The sequence below is a fragment of the Pinus tabuliformis genome, chromosome 6, assembly GCF_031772625.1.
Source record: "Pinus tabuliformis cultivar Carrire ecotype Pingquan chromosome 6, CPIR1, whole genome shotgun sequence".
In the NCBI taxonomy this organism is placed as follows: domain Eukaryota; kingdom Viridiplantae; phylum Streptophyta; class Pinopsida; order Pinales; family Pinaceae; genus Pinus; species Pinus tabuliformis.
This window is the reverse complement of record NC_142292.1, coordinates 722,403,675-722,422,228: the sequence shown is the minus strand read 5'-3', so window position 1 is coordinate 722,422,228 and position 18,554 is coordinate 722,403,675. Positions and strand designations below refer to the sequence as shown.

General features: G+C 37.7%; 2 pseudogenes; both read left to right on the top strand.

Annotated features, from left to right (window-relative positions):
* The first annotated feature begins 9,832 nt into the window (after positions 1-9,832).
* LOC149260733 (eukaryotic initiation factor 4A-6 pseudogene) lies at positions 9,833-10,502 on the top strand (annotated as a pseudogene).
* Positions 10,503-14,978: 4,476 nt separating this feature from the next.
* On the top strand, positions 14,979-16,236 carry LOC149260732 (eukaryotic initiation factor 4A-1 pseudogene; annotated as a pseudogene).
* Positions 16,237-18,554: the final 2,318 nt, after the last annotated feature.

The following is an 18,554-nucleotide window of genomic DNA, read 5'->3' as shown; positions in this document are numbered from 1 at the left end:
CTTTTGCGCTAGATATTCAAATTATCTTTTTTATTTTTATTGTCACGCAATTCTTTATCTCGCCTCAAAACAAGCGACAGGTTTTGAGTAGTAAACTTTGAGGCCTATAAATTTGAGATTTCTTAGTATTGGAGTAGGTGTTGGGCGCTAAAAGCTTGCTGTTCATCCAGATAAGGACTATTCAAATTTTGTACCACTTAGATTATTTGTGATACCAATTGTCATATGCAATATGACGCGATATATTTTTAAAAAGGTTCAAGAGTACAGTGATAGTCCCATTGAATATCTATTCCCCTTATAAAAAAGACACACGGCTGAGGACTTTAGGTATATATTGTATTGTTTGGTGTACCACTCTTAAAACAAGATTTTTAAATGTTTTTAATTTAAGCTTTGAAACTCTTTTACAACTTTATGTTTCTTGGAAGGTGTAGTTATTTTAATTGTTCACTAATTAGGTACAAGAATGGCTGAATGATTTATATGACTAGATGTTTCTTGGAAGATGTAGTTATTTTAATTGCTCATTAATTAGGTACAAGAATGGGTGAATGATTTATATGAGAAGAGGCACTGTTTTTAACCTAATTGTGAGGATAATAACACATTTTAATTTATATTTTTAAACCTTTTTAATTTAAGGTTTGACATGTTTTTACCAGATGAAGTGTAGTCATATTAATTGTTAATTAATTGGGTACACCAAGGAGCGAATGATTTATATGATGTATTCATATTAATTGTTAATTAATGGGGGACACGAGGGAGTGAATAATATGAAATCTATATATTATTATTTAATTGAAAAAACTATAATTAAAAATATAAAACTGTAGCTTTTGAAATTATTTAAATAATAAATAAATTATGTAAATGAAAAATAAATAATATAAATATAATCATATATAAATATCAACAAGTTTAATTAAAATAAACACTCAACATATGAAGTTCATTACTTTCAAGTTGTAAACACATTAACTTACTCCATCATACCATGTAGATTAAAATATGTTTTTCTTTCACTCAATGTAACAATGAAGGCATTCTTACACTTAAAGAGAATAGATCAAAAATCTTACTTCCACAGCATACTTATGTGAAATTTCTAAACCATTATAAGTTGGTGTTTTTGTATGTTTTGTCCACTAGTTAGATTTGTTTGGAAAATGATCTTTTCTAATGGAAAAAAAATCATCTAAATAACTTGTTAATAATATATTTTGATTAAAAAAATAAAGATATTATGTTATGTTTGAGGGGCAGCTTAATTGGTGATCAAAATCTCAAATCGTGAAAAATGAAAGATCCAAGATTTAGATCCCCTCAATTATAACTCTTTTACTAAGAGAACAAAGACTTCATTTCAATAAATCCCTGCTCTATTGTAGGCAAATTTGATAATCAAGCAATTTAACAAGAGTGGATAAATATTTCAATATTTATTCAATATATATGTCTTTACAATATCAAATCCCCTACACAGTTAAGTGCATAGGTTTGTCTATTTTGAATAAGGTCTTCGCAAATCAAAGGTTTAGATTTATCTCCAAAATAGTTATGCTTTTTTTACCATTTTAATTAAATTGATTAAATAAAAATGTCTTATCGTTTTTGGGGTTTATGCTATTGATACTCTGCGGTATTGTACCAAAGAATAATTACAGATTAAAGATTTTCATGGTGAAGGGTAGTTCTTCACATTAAAAATATTGTTTCATGTTTTTCTAAATGTATATATTTTTAACTTATATGTTCATTCTTTTTATAATTATTATTAATAATAAATTTAAAATAAAGTTCAAAAATAAAACTTTTAAATGGTTATACCTACTATCAAAAGAAATCATTTCAACATATTTTAATAAATTGATTCATATATCAGGGTTCATAAGAATAGGTTATTTGATTATGCAAACTCAATTAATAAAAAACAAAATTAGGAATAGGTGGGTGGCCAACAGTATCCATCGGGATCAGTACTCCCCCCTTAGGAAGCAATGGTCCCCAACGCTTCGAGTTCCTCCGATGAGGAAATGAACCTGGTCCCATTTGCTTTGGTGAGGAAACTGCTTTCAACTCGATTGCACCTCCTTGTCGATGTTCGATTAGCTGAATCAGGTCTGTTCCATTTGCTGGGTGAGCCTGTTGATGAGCTGCATGTTCCATTCAACAATGGGGAAACTTCTTGATCTGATTGAACACAAGGTCGGAAACGGTGGGATGCTGAGTGGGCTTGCGACGGATTTGGTGATGGTGATATATCGGAGGAAAGTTGCGGTGGGGCCCAGCAAATCCTTCTCCAAATGTGTGATGGAACCTGTGCAAATCGATATGGAGCTGCTGCCAGGTCTAATATATCATGGGCCGTTGGCAGGTGTTGAAGCGCTCAATGAAGCCAGCCCTTTCAGTCGGACTGCACGTGAGCCGATCTCTGACTGCAAAGGTATGGCCACATCAATGGGGCATAATGGAATCTGTACTGAAAGGGGATGCTTGTTCTGGGGAGCTCTGTTGTGCTGTGTTGAACATAGGGGAGGGTTTCATCCCATGAGCGTGGATGCTTCGAATGTAGCCAAAATGTGTACGATCATCCTGTTCGACTGTGATCATTTGGGGTGGAAAGCCGTGGAAATAATAGGTTTGTATTGAGCATGGCGAGAGACTTGACCAAAATGAAAGGAATCTCCTGTCCCCATCTGAGATAATGGATTGTGGGATCCCAAAGTGTAACACTCGCTCAAAGTAGAGCTTGGCAGTGGCTCTGCTGTGACACTCTTCTTGCAGGCTCCCATGATGGGCCTTAGAGAACCTGTCGACGACCACGAAAACGCAATCGTTGCGGTGCTTGGAGGAGGAAGGCCCGACAAATAATCCACGGGGACTTCCCAAGGCCGACTAAGAGTAGGTAGAGGAGTACAAAGGCCTTGCTTCTTGATGGTTGATTTGGCAATGGCGCGGCGGTGCAGGATCTAATGTACTTCCCAACATCCTGACGAAGTTTCGGCCAATAAAAATACATCTGCAATACGGCCACCGTTTTCTCTACTCCGAAATGTCCAGCGACCCGACTGTGACCCCCAAAACCATCTTGGCACGCTCTCTTGAAGGATCAGATATGTGTCCCAAGTGGCATAACAATGCATCCTGAAGGTGAAAATTTGGAACTTTCTTCCCTTCCAGGAGTGTCTCTGCTGCCGAATTCCAGATCGTTCGTGTAAAGATGTGGCCACCCCGATGTCTCGTGCCCATAGGAGTCGAGCACAATGAAGCTCCAGGACTAGTGGTCGGCTGAGGCAATCGGCGTCATTGGTGCTGCCCTTCTTATACTCAATGTTCAAATGGAAATGCTGCAGATAGGTGGACCATTTCTGATGACGATCGTTCTGTAACTTCCCTTGTGTGGAATTGTAGAGGGAGGTGTCTGTGTGGAACCCCTTACCCATGTGTAATTTCCATTGACGGCAGACCTGCACAATGGAATGATTTCTTTGTCGTAGGTGTTTCGTACTGTGTCTGAAACACTGTGGTGAGACACTGGATGCCCATGTTGAGTAAGAACTGCACCAATATATAGTCGGGGGCTCTGTCTCAATTCAGGTGGTTGTTGGAGGTGTGGTAATGTGAGCACTAGTGCAGAACAGAGGTGATTCTTCAACTCGGAGAACACCCACTACTGGGTTGAAAAGAAGATGGACGTGGATGTTGGTGATTTTTAATTGGAGAAAACCCCAAAAACCACGGTAGAATTCAAACCTAAACAGCTGCAAGCTCTGTTTTTCAATCCAATGATGTTCTTGTGCACATGTACAGTCAATTTTGAGGAACAGAGTATTTCCCAACAAGTTTCTTTCATTAAGATCAAAAAAAATTCACTCTGTCTCATATAAGAATGTCATCTGGAAAATTCCCAATGCTTTGACTGCGAAAACCTCCATTCACATTTTGGTGCAAAACACTTTTCCAACTGCATGAAAAACAAAACTTAAGAGTTTCAAAAAGAACCCACCACCTTTCGGTAGCACCTTGTGAAAACCACACATGGTTTTCCTGAAATACCTGACTTGAGCATTACAATCTGTTCATTATGAGGTCATACAACTCTCTGTTCAGCGCTGCTCAATACACACACCTTTTCTTCCCTGTTTCATACATAAAAAAAATTGCACTAAAACTTGCCTATTGGCCATGTCAACTAAACACATAAAATCCTTTGAGGTGCCGTAAAAAAAACATGAAACGTATCCATTGGGACATATGCCCATATCAAAATTAAAGCCTCCACCCATATCTAGAAGACACATTAAAGACCATTGATTCCACTAGGCGGCAAGGAAACCTGATTCAGTCCATCGCAACAATATTTGACCCCCGTGACCTTCCAGATCAACGGCGGGATTTCGTGCCCAGATCACTTGGCTGAAACGAGGTTAGCACACCAACCTCGGGCCAAACGAACTTTACTGTCCGGGAAATGGTTTTGGGGGGTCCCACAAGAGACGCGTGGCGGCCAGGTGGAGTGTTCGGATCCAAGGAAAAACAGCCTTTGCCTCAGGCGGTGCGAACAAGATAGATGGTTTTGTTTGGGTTTCGGCTGCGTTGAAATTACACATTTAACACTCCCCTTGAATTTCAACAGCTGGGCATTCTGTCATACCCAGACTCTTCCTCAAAAATTCAAAGTTTTCTGGTCCAGTGGCTTTGTCTAGATGTCTGCAACCTCTTCCTGGGTCCTGCAATGTTCGAGGACAATTTCTCCATTGTTCACTAATTCTCTGATGTCAGTGAAACCTTGTATCAATGTGTTTCGTTCTCTTATGAAACACAGAATTCTTTGACAAAGTAATAGCTGAGCTATTGTCACAAAAGACCACTGTCGCTTTTCCTGCTCTTGGCCTAAGCTTCTCAACATCCTTCTCATCCGTAGGGCCTGACATGCTGCTGCTGTGGCTGCCACATACTCTGCCTCTGCTGTAGATGGTGCTACAATGGACTGCTTCTTAGAAGCCCATGAGATGGCTCCTGAACCCATATTAAAAACATAACCGGAAGTGCTCTTCCGATCATCTACACTTCCAGCCCAATCGCTATCTGTGTACCCAATCCTCTGAATGTTCTGAGGCATGATATAAAATTCCAAACATTTTAGTGCCTTTCACATACCTCAAAATTCTCTTTGCTGCCTGCCAATGTGCCTCCTTTGGCCTCTCCATAAATCTGGAAATCAAACTAACAGCATACATTAAATCAGGCCTAGTTGCTGTTAAATACATAAGGCTGCCCACAATGCTTTTGTAGAGGCTAGGATCAAAATCCTTGCTGCTGTCCTCTTTGCTGAGCTTTAATCCCATCACTGTGGGAGTGATTGCTGCCTTGCATTCTTCCATCTTAAATCTGCCTAAAACTTGATCTACATATCTTGCTTGAGATATAAAAATTCCTTTTTCATTTTGATCTACTTCTATGCCTAAGAAGTATCTCAACAAACCCATGTCAGTCATTTCAAATTCATCCTTCATGACTGATTTAAAATTCTCAATAAGATAAATATCATTTCCAGTGAAAATAACATCATCTACATACAAGACAACAATTAAAATTTTACCATCCTTTTCCTTGATGTAGACTGTGGGTTCTCCTTCACATTTGTCAAATTCATTATCCAGGAGATATGAATCTATCCGGCTGTACCATGCTCTTGGCGCTTGCTTCAGCCCATAAAGAGCTTTCTTTAATTTGCACACTTTGTGCTCTTCACCTTTCTTCTCATAGCCAAGAGGTTGTTCCACATAAACCTCTTCCATTAACACTCCGTTTAGGAATGCTGATTTCACATCCATTTGGTAGACTTTCCATTTGTTTTGTGCTGCTATGGACAGCACTGCTCTCACTGTTTCCATTCTTGCAACCGGTGCGAAAGTCTCCTCATAATCTCTCCCATACTGCTGCTTGTATCCTTTGACAACCAGCCTTGCCTTGTGCCTTTCTATCTTGCCTTCAGCATTGCTCTTGGTCTTATAGACCCATTTCACACCAATGACTTCTTTGCCTTTTGGTAACTCAACCAAATCCCATGTTTTGTTTCTCTCTATGGCATTCATCTCCTCATCCATAGCTTCTATCCATTTCCTATCTTTGATTGCTTCCTCGAAATGAATAGGATCATCAACATGACAAAACAAGGCAAATAAGGAATTCATTCCTTCTTCATAAATTTCACTTAGATTTCTAAACTTCTTACCTCGTTCACTTGGTGTGCAAGTGCTTGAAGATGCACTTGAATTTCCTCCTTGTGGCGTGCTTGGAGAAGCACTCTCATTTATCCTCAATGGTGTACCTTGCTGTCCTTGTGTTGGTGCTGCTGTTTGGGGATTCATTTCAGCCACCTCCTCTTCATCTTCATCATGAGACAAACAGTTTTTAATGTTCACTGTTTTCTCTATGCTTCCATCCCAAGCTTCCTCCTCAATGAATTGAACATCCCTGCTGACAAAGAACTTCTTGGTAGATGGAATGTACAGCCTGTAGGCTTTGGATTCATCACTGTATCCAATGAAGATGCATTTCTCCCCTTTGCTGTCCAACTTCCTCCTTAGCTGATCTGGAATGTGTGCATAGGCCACACACCCAAAAACTCTCATGTGGGTGACTCCTTGCTTTCTCCCACTCCATGCCTCTTCTGGCACCTTGTTCATCACTGCTTTTGTAGGACACCTGTTTAGTATGTAAACTGCACAATGTACAGCTTCAGCCCAATACTCATTTGGCAAGTGCTTTGCCTTCAACATGCTCCTTGCCATCTCCATGATGGTTCTGTTCTTCCTTTCAGCAACTCCATTTTGCTGTGGGGTGTACCGAGTTGTGAATTGTTTATGAATTCCATTTTCCCTACAAAACTTTAGGAATTCATTGGAGATATACTCACCTCCTCTATCAGTTCTCAAAACTTTTATGTGCAGCCCGCTTTGGTTCTCCACAAGTGCTTTGAAGTTTTGGAATTTCTCAAAAACTTCACTTTTGTTCTTGAGGAAATATATCCAAGTCTTTCTTGTAAAATCATCAATGAATGTCAAGAAATATAGGCTGCCAGCTAATGATGGAGTTTGCATTGGTCCACACAAATCTGAGTGGATAATCTCTAAGGGTGCCTTTGCCCTTATACTTTTCCCTGATGGAAAACTTTCTCTATGTTGTTTGCCCAATATGCAGCCTTCACATAGGCTGTCCGGTTTCTCTATCAATGGTAATCCTCTTACCATTCCTTTTCTGCTCAATAAGTTTAGACCTCCAAAATTTAGATGCCCGAATCTCAAGTGCCATAACCAGTTCTCATCCTTTGGCACGCTTTGGAAGGCCTCTTGGGTGACTGCTGCCATTTCCTTCTTGTTCTTCAAGTCTGCCCTGATCCGGAGAGGGAACATCCTGTTCCTTGTCATCTTCACTTCAGCAATGCATCTTTTGCTGGGTGGTATATCCATGATGGTGCACACATCATTTACAAAATAAACATTGTAACCCTTTTGGATAAGCTGTCCAACACTCAAGAGGTTACATCTCATTCCGGGGACATAGTATACATCTGCTATGGTTTTCCTTTCTCCTTGTTTTGAAAATATTTTTACCTCCCCTTTTCCCATAACAGACACTTTACTATCAGTTCCTAGTGTGACCTCTGATTTCAAATTCTGATTTAACGCTGAGAAGAGGGCTACATTCCCTGTCATATGGTTGCTGCAACCTGAGTCTAAAAACCATATGTCCTCACTATGTGTTTCAGCCATGTTACAAGCTAACAGGACATTTTCTTGACTGCTGTTTTCTCTTGTAACATTTGCATTTTGTCTGCTGTTCATATCATGTTGTTTCTTTCTACAATCACTAGCATAATGTCCATACTTTTTGCAATAATAGCATTGAACATTAGATTTATCATACCTTTGTCCTTGAGCCTGATACTGATCTCTTTGTTGGTTGCTGCCTTGACCTTGGTTCTGATTTGGATTGCTGCCTCTTCCTTGTGCATTTGATGGGCTGTTCCTTCCTCCTCTGTTCTGGCTTCTGCCTCTTCCTCTTTTGCTTCCTTTGCCTTGACCTCTTCCTCTTCCAAAGGACATCTGGGTCTTGAAGGCTTGCTCTAGGGATGAGTTTTCATTCCTACTCAACCTCTGCTCATGAGTTATCAGTGATGCATGTAGCTCATCAACTGAATATTTTGAGAGATCCTTTGTCTCTTCAATGGTGGTGACTATGGCATCGAACCTTGAGGGTAAGACCCTCAATATTTTCTCCACTATTCTTCTATCTTCAATTGTTTCTCCATGAGTTCTCATTTGTGTGATTACACCAATCACATGAGTGAAGAATGAGTCAATGTTATCTGACTCCTTCATGTTCAAGTTTTCAAAATCCTTTCTCAGCATTTGCAATTTTGCTGTCTTCACTCTCTCCATGCCTTGATAGGCTGTCTTGAGGGTTTGCCATGCATTGTGTGATGTTGTAGCTGCTGCTATCCTTGGGAATATACTCTGGTCCACTGCTTGATACAACAAGACAATGGCCTTTGCATCCTTCTTCCTATTGAGCTTCAGCTGATCTTTCTCTCCCTGAGTTAATGCATTAAACTCAGTTTCATCTGCTGGTTCCTCAAACCCATATTCTACTAGTTCCCATATATCTTGAGCGATGAACAAAGCTCTCATGGTTATAGACCAGTAGTCATAGTTCTTCCCATTAAAGTGTGGGAGCTGGGTGTTGAACATACCCATGCTTGTGCTTGCCATTCCTTGCATCTTGAACTATGGTTTTAAATCTTTGACTGTGATTTTTTTAAAAAAACTGACTGTCTTCTGCAATAACAAGAGAAATGCTTTTGGAGAATACCTGAATCTTTCGTTGTCTGAGTCTTCTAACTGCCTGAGAGGTTTTGCTGCAGCAACAACCTTCTCCCTTCAGCTTCTTTGTCTCCTACAAAGAGCCTAAGCCTTGCTCTGATACCACTGTTGGGTATTTTTAATTGGAGAAAATACCAAAAACCAAATAAATTCAAACACACAGAGGCAATGCTCTGTTTTTCCTCCACAGGATCTTCTTGTGCACAGACAGCTTAATTTTTTGAGGAACAGAGTATTTCACCATAAAAGATTTCTATTCATTAAAACAAAAAAAATTCACTCTGTCTTCATATAAGAATTTACACTGCTGGAAAATTCCCAATAACTTTTACTGCTGTAAAACCTCCATTCACATTTACTGGTGTAAAACACTTTTACATACTGCTGTAAAAACAAAACTTACAGAGTTACAAAAAGGAACACGCACCACCATTTTCTTTATGCACTGCTTGTGCAAAAACCACACATGGTTTTCTTACATACCTGACAAGAGCATTACAATCTGTTCCTTATGATTGTGCATACAACTCTCTGTTCTATTTCGCTGCTGCGAACACACACACATTTTTCTTCCCGTGTGTCATACATAAAAAAAATTAACACATAAAAACATGCCTATTAAAACATACAACTAACACACATAAAAAAACTTTACGTGCCGTAAAAAAAAACATGAAACGTATACCATATGGGACATATGCCCATAATCAAAATTAAAGCCTCCACCTAATATCTACGAAGACACATTAAAGACCATTGATTCCACTACGGCGGTCAACGGAAAAATCATTCACTCCACGCAACAATCGATTTGACATGGGCCCGTGCACCTTCCGGAGATCAACGGCGGAGATTTCGTGCCCAGATCACTTGGCTGATCCAACGAGGTTCGCACACCAACCTCGGGCAAAACAAACGAACTTTACTGTCCGGGGAAAATGGTTTTGGGGGGTTCGTACAAGAGACGCGTGGCGGCAGGTGAGAGTGTTCGGAGGGCTCCAAGGAAAAACAGCCTTTGCCAAAAGGCGGTGCGAACAAGATAGATGGTTTTGTTTGGTGGTTTTCGGCTGCGTTGAAATTACACATTTAACAGTTGACACTCGAGGGTATCAAGCAGTTCTATGTCAATGTTGAAAAAGAGGATTGGAAACTTGATACACTGTGTGATCTGTATGAGACCCTGGCAATCACACAAAGCGTTATTTTTGTTAACACCAGGCGAAAGGTTGATTGGTTGACGGACAAGATGACAGCTCGTGACCACACTGTCTCCGCTACTCATGGGGACATGGATCAAAACACCAGGGATGTCATTATGAGGGAATTTCGATCTGGATCCTCACGTGTACTGATTACAACTGATCTGCTGGCACCTGGTATTGATGTGCAACAAGTCTCACTAGTCATCAACTATGACCTTCCTACCCAGCCAGAAAACTATCTCCATCGAATTGGTCGTAGTGGCAGGTTTGGAAGGAAGGGTGTGGCAATTAACTTTGTTACAAGAGATGATGAGAGAATGCTACAAGACGTTCAGAGGTTCTACAATGTCGTTGTTGAGGAGCTTCCTTCTAATGTTGCTGATCTTCTCTGAGGCCTTGTTAGAAAGCTTTTGCGCTAGATATTCAAATTATCTTTTTTATTTTTATTGTCACGCAATTCTTTATCTCGCCTCAAAACAAGCGACAGGTTTTGAGTAGTAAACTTTGAGGCCTATAAATTTGAGATTTCTTAGTATTGGAGTAGGTGTTGGGCGCTAAAAGCTTGCTGTTCATCCAGATAAGGACTATTCAAATTTTGTACCACTTAGATTATTTGTGATACCAATTGTCATATGCAATATGACGCGATATATTTTTTTTTTTTTTTTGAAGAAAAAGGTTCAAGAGTACAGTGATAGTCCCATTGAATATCTATTCCCCTTATAAAAAAGACACACGGCTGAGGACTTTAGGTATATATTGTATTGTTTGGTGTACCACTCTTAAAACAAGATTTTTAAATGTTTTTAATTTAAGCTTTGAAACTCTTTTACAACTTTATGTTTCTTGGAAGGTGTAGTTATTTTAATTGTTCACTAATTAGGTACAAGAATGGCTGAATGATTTATATGACTAGATGTTTCTTGGAAGATGTAGTTATTTTAATTGCTCATTAATTAGGTACAAGAATGGGTGAATGATTTATATGAGAAGAGGCACTGTTTTTAACCTAATTGTGAGGATAATAACACATTTTAATTTATATTTTTAAACCTTTTTAATTTAAGGTTTGACATGTTTTTACCAGATGAAGTGTAGTCATATTAATTGTTAATTAATTGGGTACACCAAGGAGCGAATGATTTATATGATGTATTCATATTAATTGTTAATTAATGGGGGACACGAGGGAGTGAATAATATGAAGTCTATTTTCCATTAATCCATGTTGAAGTCTATTTGGGTATAATAAGTATGTAGGCCCTTGATAAAAGAGTTCAGCCTCCCAAAAAAAGTCTCTATATAGGTGGATCAAAGTCTATTTATAACACATCTAAGGTAGGACCCATATGTCAATGTTAAAATATTTGAGGGTGATAACATGTTCGGCTTGAAGTTAGAACTCATAAAATCTCTCAAGTGATCTAAATGAGATTATATCTTGGAATGAATATAGAAGGCATGGATCATAAAATCTAGAAATAGGTTTAAAAACTTGTTTTGATGGTAAGGCATATGCAATGGACCCCCACAAAATGTGTTTAAAGATATTTGGACAAGTTGTATCCGGGCTTCGTCGAAAGGTGAAAACCATATGACCTCCCAGCCGCATGAACTTGAACTCTAAGTTCTCAAAGATGAATCCAAGTAGAAGAAATTGTTGGGAAGTTCAATTAAAAAAATTGTAATGGAATGCCATCCTCAATGATCCGTTCATCTTCAGTTTTTGACATTCTCCATTTTTTTAACTCTCAATTTCTTTTTTGATTGAACTTCTTTCAGCTTTATGCGCACTACACAGACAAGTGACTATATTGACAACTTATGACATCGGGTTGATAGTATTGAAAGTAAACATTACTCTCAGTTTGATGAGTTTCTTGGAAAAAATGACCTTTCAATATAATAGACCCTCTTTCATATATAAAACCGTTATCATCGTAGTCTTCCAATAACTTCATCTTTCATTCATTGCACCACATCAAATAATATTTGACATTTTCTATGTTGTTAATGGGTGCAACTACAACAAATACATATCTTGCACAATAAAACAAGTGTAAATTCAGATCATGATTAACATGTAATTAACTTTATCAAAATGGACTTGATTTTATTATCTATTTAAAGATCTCTATATTTTAACTATTATCTAGATAATTATACGCATTGATTTTAAAAACATAAAACATATATATATATATATATATATCCTTTGAAAGCAATTGAAATGTTACCTTCTCTATTAAGATCATAAACTCGATCACCTTCAGATGATACTATAATATCCTCTTATTCCATCTCCTCGAAGTTTGAGACTGAAATTTTCCGCTTTGTATTTAGTTTTGTATGTTCCCAAGCTTTTACATACATATTGTTTTCACAAACATCATTGGATTATGTTTCCTCTATGCAAACAGGACAAAAAAAAGAATATTTTCTATTATCAAATGCAAACGCATTTCGGTAATCCTTTGTTTTAATTGAATTTGGATTAATTGTTTCAACTTTTCAAAGATGAGTGCTTCAAGGCTTGTCTTATTTTGGGCTTGTCCTTAACAGTAGCTCTGATACCATGTTAATTTTCCATATTTTTCTATGTTGTATCAATTACCTTAGCCCAATTCCAAACTTCAATTAGCAAAATTTCTAGTTACAATTAGTCTTTCCATTCATCAGCAGTAATCTGAGATAGAAAAATATATGCAATGATAAAGAAGACAATCAACACATCAACAAGAGACACCAGATTTGGTCAAAGACTAGGGGAAAGCCCCACAACGCGGAAAACCCTTTGAAATTCTTCTTTTATTAGATTGTCATAAATTGTCCAGGAGAGAGTAGAATGAGCCCAAGACAATATGATCAGTAATACAACCCAACAACTTTAGAAACCAGTTTACAGTGGTACAATATATCAGATACAGCTTGATTTGAACTTCAGACAACTTGAAAAAACTTCGGATGAGGGTCAACTGTAGACAAACATCTCCACGCTCCCTTCAAGTTAGCATGTGTGAATCTGTAGCTTCGTGGACGTTGTCTTGCCCATAGCATGCGTGCGTCTAGGGATGAAATTTCCGAGTTATGTGCGAGTGTCCAGAACAAAAACCCTATTTTTATGCGAGCTTCAGATTTGAGAGTTCGGACCTCCGTACGACAATTTCCTTCGCCAATGTTCTGAACCGAATCAGATATAAGAGAAGAAGATGCTCGATGTTGTGATGTCTGAATGAGCTTCTAGTTCACTTGTATTTATAGGGCTCTAGGGGGTCCAACAATGTCCATTTGATGTTTAGGCCGACCTTTCCAAGTGTGCATGTAATTGAAGCCGACCTGATCAGATATCCATGAGTGGGTGCATAAAATCAAAAACTAACTTCTGTTTATCTCAACGAGGTGACCTCTAGGTCGATTTTTTTCCTCTCAAAAAGAGGAACACAATGACATCATCATGTCCATCAAATGACTAGTCCAAAGTGGAATTTGACCGCATTTGCATATTTTTAATTATTCACACTCACCATGGTGGCATTTTAGAAGAATGACCTACTCTTATATTCCTAGTTCAATTGTTAGTTTATTCGTAGGGTTGTGGAAGGGGTGGAGCAGTTCATGGAAAAATGTCTTATTCAAAGCAAGATGACATGATCCCTTGTAATTTTGATGCATAGTAGACTATATTAGATAAGGAAATCTTTTGCTACGGACAGTGAGATGGAAAATCATTACATGGTACCCTAGAATTAGAGCTAATTGGATAAATAATCTTGATTTAATTACGAAAAGATCCATAAAAACCAAACTCAAAGCATCTTACTTTGCATTACAAATAAAATATTCAAACAAACACGAAGACAAAAGATCTCAAATGAGACAAAGTTGCAATGAATACCATCAAATGATAGCATGCATCCGCAACCAATAGTGAATCTTAAGTATAATAGTATGCATCAATAAATATTACCATGGATATCAAAATAGAAAGGAATAGAATGGAAGATGTTAAGGATTGTATTTGTTCCAATAACATCAACCACCAAAGATATAAATAACCATGGTCCCATTTAGAAGGTAGGAAACGAATTTACTAAAAGGCTAAACACTTCCTGCACGGTTCCATTAGGTGGATACCGTTCCTTTCTCTATTTCGCTGGGTAAACACTCCTTAAATAAGGTGGATATGGTTCCTTCCTCGAGTGGGGGCTTCGTTTGGTTGGGTAAACACTCCCTAAATAAGGTCGATATGGTTCCTTTCTGCGTTTTGGGGCTCATGAGTCGTTTGGAAATGGCGATAATTAAAAAGCTTAAAGTTTCCCTATAGTGATCAAAGTTATTTCCAGTGTCTTAATGGAAAAGTTCAAAATTACGATTTAGGAGATGTGTGCCCAGGTTAAATAAAATGGGCCGATTTAGTTAATAATGAAGCAGCGATTCCACCGAGGGGTTTCTATAACGAAAACTAGCCGACCTCTCACTCAAGGTAACGACCCTTTTTACTCTTTGGTTCTTATCTGTACAAATAAAAAGTATAGTTCTAGTCGATTTCGTTATGCAGGTTGTGGATTCATATGAAAAGGGTTTTCGTCAGATCAAGTGTTTTGGAATATAACCAGAACTCACTGGGATTTCTGTTCGACTTTCTTCGTGGAGGTAGTTTCTTTTATTTTTTTTGTTTTTGTTAAAATTTGTTGAAATAATTAGGGTGGGTTTTGAAGCTGTTCGTGTTCTTGTTTGAAATTAGGTGTACCTATTTAACAGGTTTGTGACCGGGTGTAATAGGTTCAAGAGTATACTCTTTGTGCCGTTGCTGCTGCTGTCTGCTCTGCTCTGCGAATTGGCCTGGCGAACCGTTTCTTCAGCTTGGATTAAACCCTAATAATCATGGCCGGAACGGGAGCAGATGCAACTCTCTTCGACGCTCGTCAGTATGACGCCAAGATGAAGGAAATACTTTCAACAGAAGGCGACGAGCTCTTCGCAAGCTACGATGAAGTTCACGAAAGCTTCGATGAAATGGGCTTACACGAGAATCTTCTTAGAGGCATCTACGCCTATGGGTTTGAGAAGCCATCTGCGATTCAGCAGAGGGGAATAGTGCCGTTCTGCAAGGGTCTTGATGTGATACAGCAGGCCCAGTCTGGAACGGGCAAGACAGCGACTTTCTGTTCCGGAATTCTGCAGCAACTCGACTATGGCTTGCTGGAATGCCAGGCTTTGGTTCTCGCCCCCACCCGAGAGCTTGCACAACAAATCGAAAGGGTCATGCGCGCTCTCGGGGATTACTTGCAGGTTAAAGTTCATGCCTGCGTAGGTGGAACCAGTGTTCGCGATGACCAGCGTATACTCATGAGTGGAGTTAATGTTGTTGTTGGAACCCCGGGCCGTGTGTTTGACATGTTACGCAGGCACTCTCTTCGCCCCGATTGCATCAAGATGTTTGTGCTGGATGAAGCCGATGAAATGCTTTCCAGGGGTTTCAAAGACCAGATCTATGATATTTTTCAGCTACTCCCTTCAACGATTCAGGTGGGTGTTTTCTCTGCTACAATGCCTCCTGAAGCACTTGAGATCACCAGGAAATTCATGAGTAAGCCTGTGAGGATTCTAGTGAAGAGGGACGAGTTGACACTCGAGGGTATCAAGCAGTTCTACGTCAATGTTGAAAAAGAGGATTGGAAACTTGATACACTGTGTGATCTGTATGAGACCCTGGCAATCACACAGAGTGTTATTTTTGTTAACACCAGGCGAAAGGTTGATTGGTTGACGGACAAGATGACAGCTCGTGACCACACTGTCTCTGCTACTCATGGGGACATGGATCAAAACACCAGGGATATCATTATGAGGGAATTTCGATCTGGATCCTCACGTGTACTGATTACAACTGATCTGCTGGCACGTGGTATTGATGTGCAACAAGTCTCACTAGTAATCAACTATGACCTTCCTACCCAGCCAGAAAACTATCTCCATCGAATTGGTCGTAGTGGCAGGTTTGGAAGGAAGGGTGTGGCAATTAACTTTGTTACAAGAGATGATGAGAGAATGCTACAAGACGTTCAGAGGTTCTACAATGTCGTTGTTGAGGAGCTTCCTTCTCATGTTGCTGATCTTCTTTGAGGTCTTGTTAGAAAGTTTTTGCGCTAGATATTCAAATTATCTTTTTTATTTTTATCGTCAGGCAATTCTTTACCTCGCCTCAAAACAAGTGAGAGGTTTTGAGTAGTAATCTTTGAGGCGTATAAATTTGAGATTTTCGCCTCAAAACAAGTGAGAGGTTTTTAGTAATCTTTGAGGCGTATAAATTTGAGATTTCTTAGTATTGGAGTAGGTGTTGGGCGCTAAAAGCTTGCTGTTCACCCAGATAAGGACTATTCAAGTTTTTGTCTGATGTATAGGGTGCATTCCTTGCAAATTTTGTACCACTTAGATTATTTGTGATACCAATTGTTATATTATATGCAATATGATGCGATATTTTTTTTTTTGAAAAGAAGGTTCAAGAGTATACTGATAGCGCCATTGAATATCTATTCCAATGGTGTACCACTCTTAAAACAAGATTTTAAAATGTTTTTAATTTAAGCTTTGAAACTCTTTTACAAACTGATGTTTCTTGGAAGGTGTAGTTATTTTAATTGTTCACTAATTAGGTACAAGAATGGGTGAATGATTTATATGACTAGATGTTTCTTGGAAGATGTAGTTATTTTAATTGATCATTAATTAGGTACAAAATGGGTGAATGAATTATATGAGAAGAGGCATTGTTTTTAACCTAATTGCGAGGATAATAACACATTTTAATTTAGATTTTTAAACCCTTTTAATTTAAGGCTTGATATGTTTTTTTACCAGATGAAGTGTAGTCATATTAATTGTTAATTAATTGGGTACACCAAGGAGCGAATGATTTATATGATGTAGTCATATTAATTGTTAATTAATTGGGTACACCACGGAGTGAATAATATAAAATATATATATTATTATTTAATTAAAAATATAAAACTGTAGCTTTTGAAATTATTTAAATAATAAATAAATTATGTAAATGAAAAACAAATAATATAAATATAAACATATATAAATATCAACAAGTTTAATTAAAATAAACACTCAACACTATGAAGTTCATTACTTTCAAGTTGTAAACACATTAACTTACTCCATCATACCATGTAGATTAAAACACATTAATATGTTTTTCGTTACTGAATGTAAAGGCATTCCTACACTTAAAGAGAATAGATCAAAAATCTTACTTCCACAACATACTTATGGGAAATTTCTAAATCATTATAAGTTGGTGTTTTTGTATGTTTTGTTCACTAGTTAGATTTGTTTGGAAAATGATCCTTTCTAATGGAAAAAAAATCATCTAAATAACTTATTAATAATATATTTTGATTTTAAAAAGAAAGATAGTATGTTATGTTTGAGGGGCAGTTTAATTGGTGATCAAAATCTGAAATCGTGAAAAATGAAAGATCCAAGATTTAGATCCCCGCAATTATAACTCATTTACTAAGAGAACCAAGACTTCATTTCAATAAATCCCTGCTCTATTCTAGACAAATTTGATAATCAAGCAATTTAACAAAAGTGGATAAATATTTGAATATTTATTCAATATATATGTCTTTACAATACCAAATCCCCGACACAGTTAAGTGCATAGGTTTGTCTATTTTGAATAAGGTCTTCACAAATCAAAGGTTTAGATTTATCTCCAAAATACTTATGTTTTTTTTACCATTTTAATTAAATTGATTAAATAAAAATGTCTTATCGTTTTTGGGGTTTATGCTATTGATACTCTATGGCATTGTACCAAAGCATAATTACAGATTAAAGGTTTCCATGGTGAAGGGTAGTTCTTCACATTAAAAATATTGTTTCATGTTTTTCTAAATGTATATATTTTTAACTTATATGTTCATTCTTTTTATAATTATTATTAATAATAAATTTAAAATAAAGTTTAAAAATAAAACTTTTAAATGGTTATACCTAATATCGAAAGAAATGATTTCAACATATTTTAATAAATTGATTCAATATATTATGGCGTCTCGGAAATAATTCCAAGTGGGTGCAGCTGAGAACAACGGGGGTTCACTCTCGTCCTTTTGTTCACAGTAGGTTTCCCACCAGTCCTTGACATGTGGGGCGGATTTGAGAAGTGCAAACGTAATCTTTTCCCGATTGGAAAAGTCATGAACTGAAAAATATCCTTCCAATAGATTTAACCATTTATCTACGGCGCCTGCATCTATAAGGCTTTCGAATATTAGAATATCGAAGTTAACTTGTAACTTAAAAGGAGTGGCACCTCGAGAGTGGCTGCTAGATGAAGATGCATCGCCTGTGGGTAGCCGTCGAAGAAACCGGGCGAATTCATCCATCATCACGTCCCTCTATCGCTCGAGGGCTTCTTCGGGCAACATTT